The sequence below is a fragment of the Corylus avellana genome, chromosome ca6 (genome assembly GCF_901000735.1).
Source record: "Corylus avellana chromosome ca6, CavTom2PMs-1.0".
Classification (NCBI taxonomy): Eukaryota; Viridiplantae; Streptophyta; class Magnoliopsida; order Fagales; family Betulaceae; genus Corylus; species Corylus avellana.
In genome coordinates this window covers 19556502-19567192 of record NC_081546.1, presented here as the reverse complement: position 1 = coordinate 19567192, position 10691 = coordinate 19556502, and positions in this window count along the sequence as shown.

The window sequence follows — 10691 nt, the reverse complement described above, 5'->3', positions numbered from 1 at the left end:
TTAGCTTACGTTTACTTGTTTACTACTTATAACCTTTATAAATACAAACCATTGTATTGTAGCCCTAACGCATCATCAGTTTCTCTCTTTACTTCCGCTCTCTTTCATGTTATATCCCATTATATATTTTCTACACATATTATATTTACATTACTTTACAGATAAAGTTGCTAGCAATTACCTCTCTTATTGATGGTCTGATCCTAAATTAAACACCTTTAGGAGGATGATTAGATGATTGAACACTCGTGCCTTTTCTTTTTATTTTTCTATATATGGATGTTATTGAAAACAAAAAGACTTTATTTATTAATCTCTTTCATCCTATAAGGGATTTGCCAATACCCAAATCGGATTCCATCTTGCCACATTAAAGCACTTTAGAATGATTTAGCCAATGGGTTTCCAACCCCTATCAATCAACCTCTTCTGATAAGACCCAATTGATCAATGGGTGAACCAAAAGGGAAACATTGCTTCACTTTGGGTAACCTAATTAAGTGGGGATTCTATCACATTCTCATATTCACCCACAATTCATGAGTTAAAAGGTGACAGAAAAATGGTAACCTGACTGAGGCCGGGTGGATTCCCTATCAGCTTGTGCTTTTTATGAGCCACTTCCCCCCAAATATTGTTCACCTCAATCTATATGCATTGCTTAGTCACATTCAAGTAAAAAAAAAAAAAATTGGATGTCCTTTGAAACACTATGATCTTCTTCATGCACCCTATATGCTACCATTTCTGCATTCTCTATCTGTGCTTTTGACACTTGATGGTACATGAGTCATAATTGATGTTGAGGTATCTGGCATACCTAAAGGGAGAAGATTAGCGTAAAAAGGACAAGAATCGGCATGATTATGTGTAATTAGGGTTATAATGCTTAACGTGTAGTAAAACTTTTACTATAAAGTTTTTTTTTTTTTTTTTGTAAGAACTATAAAGTATTTGAATCGCAGGTAAAACCCCAATTTGAAAAGATCTTTTCAAAGCACACGTCCCAGCCATGAGCTATGCACGGTGAGCATCACTTTTAGCCTCGAAATTCGTTTTCCCTTCTAAATCAGCAGTTTTAGATTTTTTTTGCCATTTTAGGAAATATAATTTAATTAATAATTCAGAAATATAAGTTTCTTATTTTAGGTGATTTTTGGACTTTTTCAATTGTTTAAACCCGGCTTGTAGGCTTAGTTTGGCATTCGAATTTTAATAATATTCAATGTTTTTTCCGAAGAGTTTTTTTCTCTTTTACTCAGCGATTAGGGTTTTGTGTAACACCCCAGTCCCGTATTAGAAAGATGAAGAGTAACCCACATACTCAAATAGAGCGGGTAGTTTATAAAAATAATCATAAATTTTGAGTTCAACATTTCCTAATTACTAGGCAAAATTAGGTTTTATAAAATATATTCTAAAGAATCTCTAAATTAACTAACCATTTTATGATAATAACACAAATATCACTAACGATTTTAATCCTTTAATCCACAGTTTTTATTTGCTATAACAAACCAGTCCTAGATCTGTGACTTGACACTTGAACGACTATGTAAATCAATACTATTTCAGAAAAGTAAAATAATATTAAAAATGCAAAACAATTAATTGCTTTTTTCTTCAGTAATCATCAGCTTCTCCCATCGACTAATGGAAGGGTCGCTCCCCAATTTTCTTTTAGCAGTATGATTTACCCCCTCAAAGGAATATGCCTTCCGAGGCATAGAGCTGCTATATATATATAAGCAAATAAGGAAAGAGATACTGGGATTAAAACACCGAAAAAATGGTTGAACTTCTCAATAACAAACCGAGGAAAAAAAATTATAATGCGAGAAATACAAAAGAATAAAAGAAAAAATAAAAAAAATGAGAAATATGTCCTCTCAACAAGAGCTGCAAAAAACAGTTTAAGCACTTAAAAAGAAAACAAATAATTCAATTCAACATTTAAAAATGCTTAAAGTTAATGAAGTAAAGAATGCAAAAGTGATTATGAATATTGTTTCTTGAACTCTAAATGATTACCAATCCACTCGAGAATACCACATTATTAATTCTCCATTAGTATTTGACATCATTATCAAAAACTCATTGGCCCATATCATTGTTTTTTGTTTTTTTTTTTTTTTTTTAATGAATAGAAAACATTGCTGCAAAAGCTACATAGCAGACAGCAACCAGCAATAAACAATTTCAAACTTCAACCTATTCTAAATTACACAGCAAAAACTTCAAAAACAACTTAAAACAGAGTAATCAAGGCCTAAAATCTTGTATCCGTTAACAAGAAAGTAGCATGATTCGGAAAATCTCTTTTAAGAATGTCCCTACCTCTGATGTCAACAACAGTACTCTTTATATACAGAATCTTCATTGCCTTTTGTATTTATAATTAAATAAACCAACTTTGTCTGCACGCTTCATATAATTATCTACTCACAGGAGTTTCTGCGCTCCTCCACAGTACTCAGGTTAAGATTGGACTCGTTTTAACCATACCAGATTGATTGCCATAAAAATCCTTTCTTTTCTTTTCTTTCTTTTCCTATGGATATACAACTTTCAACAAGATTATCAACAGGAAGGGAATCTGTTCCTTCTGGATCATTTAAGATGCTGGTTTCATACTATGTTGCAACCTGAAACTCACATCTAGGAACAAAAAGCAGCTTCAATTTTCTTTTGAATGACTACTTCTGGGAGAAGACTGCTTAGTGTTAACCATAAGTGGTCGTAATGGAGTTGGATCAAACAATAGCTCAATCGAACTTGAGAGAGCACATGCGGTTCTCACTGTTTAAGCCCATCATATACGATTTCCAACCGACACGTACAACCATGGTCACACGTTTAGGTAGAGTAGCCACTCAATTCACCTCTCAGTTGAGGAACCGTCAAGCTATAGATAAGAGCTTCTTGCATAAATGATTTGTCACCAAAATTTTAGAGGAGGTTTCTACTTTCTCATAAGTTTACTTCTCACCAATATGAAACCTTATGAGTATGAGCCTAAAGTTTTCTGCAGAAAAGCAGATGCTGCAGATATGTGATCCTTATTGAATGTACAACCAGTTTAACTATGTGATCCACTGACTCTTGGTGAAATTAACCAGTTTTGGCTAGTGATAAGATAATCTTAATATTACACTGAAACTCACTGGAATTATCCTCTTAAGTACAAAGCATAAGCACTAATGAGCAAAAGTTGTCAATTGTTTACACAGAAAATGGCAGCTTCCTGATGGACAACATGTGTCTGTATTATGCCACTTTCCAGAGACACTATCCTTATTCTACCAATAAAAAGTGATCATAGTGGCAAAGTACTATTTCCCAGGAAAGCAAAAAGAAAAAGAAAAGGAAGTGGAAGAAAGTTAAAGACAAATTGACTGAATCATTTCTATATATAAATAATAATAACTTAGTTATTATTATCTAAATGGGGTTCATTTAAGCACAAATATTGTGAATATTTTACACAGAATACGTGCCATACATAAGCTCAACACACGCACTAAAATGTCCAAACTTTATCCAGATTATCTACATGAACTCAATATAATTTAAAATATGGTTTTAATTTAATTACATGATGAAACTTAATTGTTTGGATGCTAATCTTCTTTAGTGGGTTGAGGACCCAATTATTATAAGCGACAATATATAATATTATTAATTGGTTGTATGAAATGATGAAGGATATAGCCCACTGACAGCATAATTGCTTTTTGGTGATGGTTGCCAGTAATTTTAAATAATGTTATCTATCAACCTTAGAATGACCCATGATAGACCCAACAAGTTCTTTTTCTGACTAGAAATTAATCAGGACAGAAGATTAATACTTAGAACTTGTTCTACAGCCAATAATATTACAAAATTTATATACAGATTCGGGTTTAAATATAAATTTATTATTTTCTATTAGCTTAAATTTTTTAAATAAGTGATAATTCGTTACGGCTATAAAATTTTGAATGCGATAAAATTGAGGATGTTTTCAGAGTGGATATATATAAATTTCTTTCGAACCAATGTAATCTCTAAAAGTGTCATGCGTCCCTCAAGCATGTGAGAAACACGTGTTTTTTTTTATTAATGCTATTAAAAAAAATATGAGAAGTACGTACTATTAACAAAACATGTGATTCTTACGTACCGATGAACACATGACATTTTAAAGAGTAGGTTCAAAAAATTAACTTCCTCCGATCCAATTTATAGAGAAATTTTGTCCTTTTAGGATTATAAATTAAAGGGCATTTTTTTTTATCATCTTGGCCCGGTCAATAAGTAGAATTCTTCGAGTTGTTGTAAATCCCATTTGGAAAATAATTTGTTGAATTGGACATTTGACCATCTCAATTGAAAATCATTTGGTGTTTAATGAGGGTACTCAAAGCCTTTTGTGATATTCAAAATCGTACCCTACAAGACATGTTCTAATTAAGAGTTGTCTATATAAACAGAGCAGCACTATTGCACGTCATGAACACACTTTTTCTTAGATGAACGATAACTAATTTCCTATCTCGGAACACCCAAGAGTGCCTAAATTGGGTGTGTACGAGCTTGGAGGAAAAAATGGAAAAGGACAAAAAGGAGGATGGTGGAAGAAAGTGGGAAAGGAAAATGACCTAACCAATTAAACCAAAAGAAAGGTTGAAGCCTGATAGGTATTGGGGCATGAATACAGAATCTCCAATTAAAGAATTAAGGAGATTTTATATGAAAAATCTTTTAGTGCAACCGTAGTGGATCCTTTTTGATACAAGCACTTTGAGCTATTTTAATGAAGAATGTGTGACATGCATAAGCATAACACACGCATCTTAATACAAGTTCATGTTTATTTGATGATGTTGAATTTTAGCTCTTTCTCATTCTTTATTTAGTATTATTTTCAATGCCTTTTTTTCCGTTCTGCCAACCCACCCTAAAGGGATAGAGAAGACGTGCATTTTCTTTAGTAAGTGACGAAAAAAATAGTTAGAGTTTTAACATTTTATCATATTACTTCTTTAGCAATGAAAATTTATCAAATTATTCCTCCGTAATCAAATTGCTTTCTCCGTTATGACAAGTAGGCATATAATCATGTCAAACCCAATAAAATAGCTCCACCTATACAAAATTATATACCACCTCAACTTTTTTTACCACCTCAACTAATTGATACATAGAAAAAGCTATGGGTGAAAAGACGGTTAAGGTTACGGTTACAGTTAATGGTTATTGACTAAAATCGCTAACTGTAACTGTCTAAGCAATTAGTAAAATTCGCTAATAGCCTATGTGGTTAACCACCTAGACAGTTAACTAGTGGTTAGCGGTTAATAATCCTAATAACCGTTAAACGCTTTTAATAGAAAAAATTTTAACAAGTTAAAAAAATAAAAAATAAAAATAAAATAAAAACCAAAATGATATCGTTTTTTTATGGTAATATGATAATAACTTACTACATACGACATCATTTCTAAATTTTTGTATATTTTTATAGATATTTAAACACAAAAACGACGTTGTTTCGTGTGTATATATATATATAACGGTAGTTAGCAGTTAACGGTTAGCGATTAGAGGTTTTTTCAAAACTTAAAACCGCTAACCGTAATCATCTAGGCTAATTGCAAGTTTTTTCTAACCACCTTCAAAAGTAATTATCGGTTAGTGCGGTTAGAAAATGTTTGATAACTTCACGCCTTTTTCACCCCTAAAAAAAACATGGAAACATATGGAATGCAATGTTCATTCATCAATTTTCTTTTTCATATTTCCTTATCATTTAACTCTGCGACCCTTTCCCGTGGCTTATCAAAGGGCTATTCCTCTCGTTTACTGCTTGTAAGGAATTGTTTCCCTCTTCTTCTGAGATTGTTCCCATCTTCTTCTTCTTCTTATTATTATTATAATATGTTATCGGTACTGGGAGTATTCTACCATGTTGGGAACTCTTCCCGATTTAATCATCTCTTATTCTCATTTTTTTTTTCTAATCATCTCTTATTCTCATTTGATGATCAACAAACAATATATAGAGTCTCATATATAGTATTCACATCACGGCATGATCATAAAACAAAATCTTTTTTTCATAATAATTCTTTGGTCAACATCGTTTCTTAATAGTCATATTTTATCATAAAATAGTCAAGCTCATCTAAGAACAAAATATATTTGGAGAGTGAACAAAATATATGTTTGTACTTAACTATAATTCTAAGAGATAAATCCTATACTGTATACCTTCTGATCTGTAAACATAACTCTAGAAATATAATTCTGTCTCATATCTATTTCCTGATTGTCAGGTTGATCTTTAATTATCTATCTCCTTCTTGATTCTCACGTTGTTGTGACTCAATATTGTTATCCAAATTTTGTTTGTCAGCGTGTGTCATGACAGCATAATTGCTTTTTGGCGATGGTTGCCAGTAATTTTAAATAATGTTATCTATCTATCTACCTTCGAATGACCCATGATAGACCCAAGAAGTTCTTTTCTGACTAGAAATTAATCAAGACAGAAGATTAATACTTAGAACTTGTTCTACGGCCAATAATATTACAAAATTTATATACAGATTCGGGTTTAAATATAAATTTATTATTTTTTATTGGCTTAAACTTTTTAAATAAGTGATAATTCTTTATGGTTATAAAATTTTGAATGCGATAAAATTGAGGATGTTTTCAGAGTGGATATATATAAATTTTCTTCGAACCAACGCAGTCTCTAAAAGTGTCATGCGTCCCTCGAGCATGTAAGAAACACTTGTCTTTTTATTATACTATTAATAAAACATGTGATTCTCACGTACCGATGAACACATGATATTTTTAAAGAGTAGGTTCGAAGAATTTCCTCCAATACAATTTATAAAGAAATTTTGTCCTTTTAGGATTATCAATTAAAAAGGCATTATTTTTTTTATCATCTAGGTCCGGTCAATAAGTAGAATTCTTCGAGTTGTTGTAAATCCCATTTGGAAAACACTTTGTTGGATCGGACATTTGACCATCTCATCTGAAATTCAATTGGTGTTCAATGAGGAAAGTCAAAGCCTTTTTGTGGCATTCAAAATCGTACCCTACAAAACACGTTCTGAGAGCCGTCTATGTAAACAGAGTAGTAATATTGCACATCAACACACTTTTTCTTAGATGAACGATAACTAATTTCCTGTCTCGGAACACCCAAGAGTGCCTAAATTGGGTGTATACGACTATACGAGCTTGGAGGAAAAAAATGGAAAAGGACAAAAAGGAGGATGGTGGAAGAAAGTGGGAAAGGAAAATGACCTAACCAATTAAACCAAAAGAAAGGTTGAAGCCAGATAGGTATTGGGGAATGAATAGAGAATCTCCGATTAAAGGAGATTGTATATGGAAAATCTTTTAGTGCAACCTTAGTGGATCCTTTTTGATACAAGCACTTTGAGCTATTTTAATGAAGAATGTGTGACATGCATAAGCATAACACACGCATCTTAATACAAGTTCATGTTTATTTGATGATGTTGATTTTTAGCCCTTTCTCATTCTTTATTTAATATTATTAAGGTTACAGTTAACGGTTAACGGTTATTGACTAAAATCGCTAACCGTAACTGCCTAGGCAGTTAGTAAAATCAGCTAACAACTTATATGGTTAACCGCTTAGATGGTTAACTAGCGGTTAATAATCTTAATAATCGCTAAACGCTTTTAATAGAAAAAATTTTAACAAGTTAAAAAATAAAAATAAAATAAAAACCAAAATGACATCGTTTTTTATGGTAATATGATAATACTTTACTACATACGACATCATTTCTAAATTTTTGTATATTTTTATAGATATTTAAACACAAAAGTGACATTGTTTCATGTGTGTGTATAATCGCTAACCATTAACCGCTAACTAACGTTATATATATAACGGTAGTTAGCGGTTAACGGTTAGCGATTAGCGGTTTTTTCAAAATCTAAAACTGCTAACCATAATCATCTAGGCATGGGAGTTTTTTCTAACTGCCTTCAAAAGTGATTAGCGATTAACAGACATTTAATAACCGCCCGCCTTTTCACCTCTTAAAAAAACATTGAAACATAAGCAATGCAATGTTCATTTATCAATTTTGTTTTTCATATTTCCTTATCATTTCATTCTGCGACTCTTCCCGGCGGCTTATCAAAGGACTGTTCCTCTCGTTTACTGCTTGTAAGGAATTGTTTTCCTTTTCTTCTGAGATTGTTCCTGTTGGGTCAAATTTCGGCTTATTTGCGCCCAGTTCTAATTTACCGGCCCATTCCCCATACTCGGTCATTTATTTACTGTTCAAAACAAACTCATGTTCAGCAGGGCAGCTTTATATTTGGTTGTATTATTGACACTCGGCCATCATGCTCGGCTAACCGAGCTTGAGGCAGGTACCGAGTATTATTCTCGGAAATATTATAATGTCAGAAATAAATATCTTGTTTTAGCATGCTGTCAACACGTGGATACTCGGTAAGTCCACAGTGTTAGATGAACATGAACAATTCGATGCCTATAAAAAGGGGGTCCCCTCTCATAATTTAGAAAAAACTTCTTTTCACCCTCTGAAGCTGAATACTTTGCTTATCCTTTTTTCTGATCCATAATCTTCAAGTTCATTTTTCTATTAAACATTGTGATTAACTTAGGCATCGGAGCTTCCACCGGCCGGACAACGCCGACAGCTTTGATTCCTTTTCTTTGTCTTTCATATTCAGTTCAACCTTCGGTTATCAAGTATTATATAGGGCCTTTTTCCACATCATTATTTCAGAAAACTGCTTCAACAGTTTGGCGCCGTCTGTGGGAACGATATTTTATCGGTTCTTACTAATCTTATATATTCCGACATGGTGAACACACCTCCACACTCTGGCACATCTCCTCATGTCATCCCAAACATCCAAATAGATATACCAGGAACCTCACATGATCCAAATCCCCAAACAGCTGTCATGGTGAATTTTATGAAGCAAATAGCCAAGTCTGTTGAGGCTATGAGGAAGCAGAATGAAGAGATCATCTCTAGGCTACCTCCTAGAGAAGACTCGGCACAGAAGAGAGGACGAGAAGAGTCTCACAGGAACCTACCACCATCAGCCCAATGTCAGTCAACCCAACCAGACATTGGAAGCTCAATACAAGGCAATTCTCATACTATTCGGGCTAAAGCAAACACTAGTCGACAAGAGCTTGCCAAGCATTCACAATCGGTTGGCAGGTCACGCCATGGCGAGTCCAGTCATGCCAAAACCCACCACGGTAACTCTCAGTGTAGCCATTCCCGTCATGTTCGGTCGTATCTTGATAAACCTGCAGAGACTGTTGTGCACAAAGACGTTAAAGATCTCTAGCAGAAGTTCGAAAAGATGTCTTTTTTAATTGAAAAATGGAGAAAATTGGTCTGCTACTGAAGATCTAATGCAATACACCAACTTGCCTTTTACTGACCGAGTGATGAGGTTCCCCATGCCTGGTAATTTTAAGGTGCCTCGAGTCGGCGAATATGATAGGAGTGGAGATCCTTCCGACCATATGGAGAGTTTCCAAGCTCATATCATCCTTCATGAAACTCCTGATGAAATTGCTTGTCGAGCCTTCCCTTTAACTTTAAAGGGAGTTGCAAAGGAATGATTCGGAAGTTTGAGCCCTAAATCGATTGACGGTTTTGATTATCTTGGACAACAGTTCCTGGGTCAGTTTCTTGCCACTAGAAGAAGGAAGAAGAAACCTGCATATCTATTGTCTTTCATGCAGGGAAAAGACGAATCCTTGAAAGAATATTTGTCGCGATTTAATCGGGAGAAGCTGACAGTGGAGAGTACTGATGAGCAAACCATTCTCTCAGCGTTGATGCATGGTATACAAACCGAAGGGCCTCTGATGGCCGAGTTGTCAAAAAGGCCAAAAACAAGAACTTTGCGACAGTTCAACAGCAAGGCCGAGGAAGTCATCAATCAAGAAGAAACTATCTCGGCATTGCTGAAATCTAAAGTTGCCGAGAGTAAGTTTGCTGCTGATCCGGTTATGACAAAACTGAGAGTTATAATCGAGAAGAAGAAAAGAGACGGTCAAAATCCTAAGGTTCAGGATAAGAAGGTCGGTCTTTTGCCTCATCCAAATCAGCATCAACAATATGTGGGATGGACGCCCTTGAATACAACCGTTTATAGGGTGTTCATGAAAGTCAAGAAGGACCCGAGTTTCCGATGGCCAGGAAGGATGAAGTCCCCTCCCCAGCACCGCAGTACTCAGAAGTTTTGCGAGTATCATAACGATCATGGGCATCAGACCGGGGATTGTATCAGTCTTCGATTTGAGATTGAAAAATTTCTAAGAAACGGGAAGTTACTGAATTTCTTGGCTGAGGAAAACAGCAAAGGAAAGAATGTTCAGGATGTACAGGAGATTCATGAAGGAATCTATGGTAGTCATTCGGGACCTCGCATCTTGGCTCACAAAGCAATAAGAGCAAGATTCTTTTGGCCGAGCATGAACCAGGATTCCATAAATATGGTCAAGGCCTGTGATAGCTGTCAGCGCTTTGCCAATGCTATCAAACAACCCCAGAAGAATTGAGCTCGGTTTCATCACCATGGTCATTTTCACAATGGGGGGTGGATATAGTAGGGCCATTACCTACAGGGAAAGGAGGAGTTCG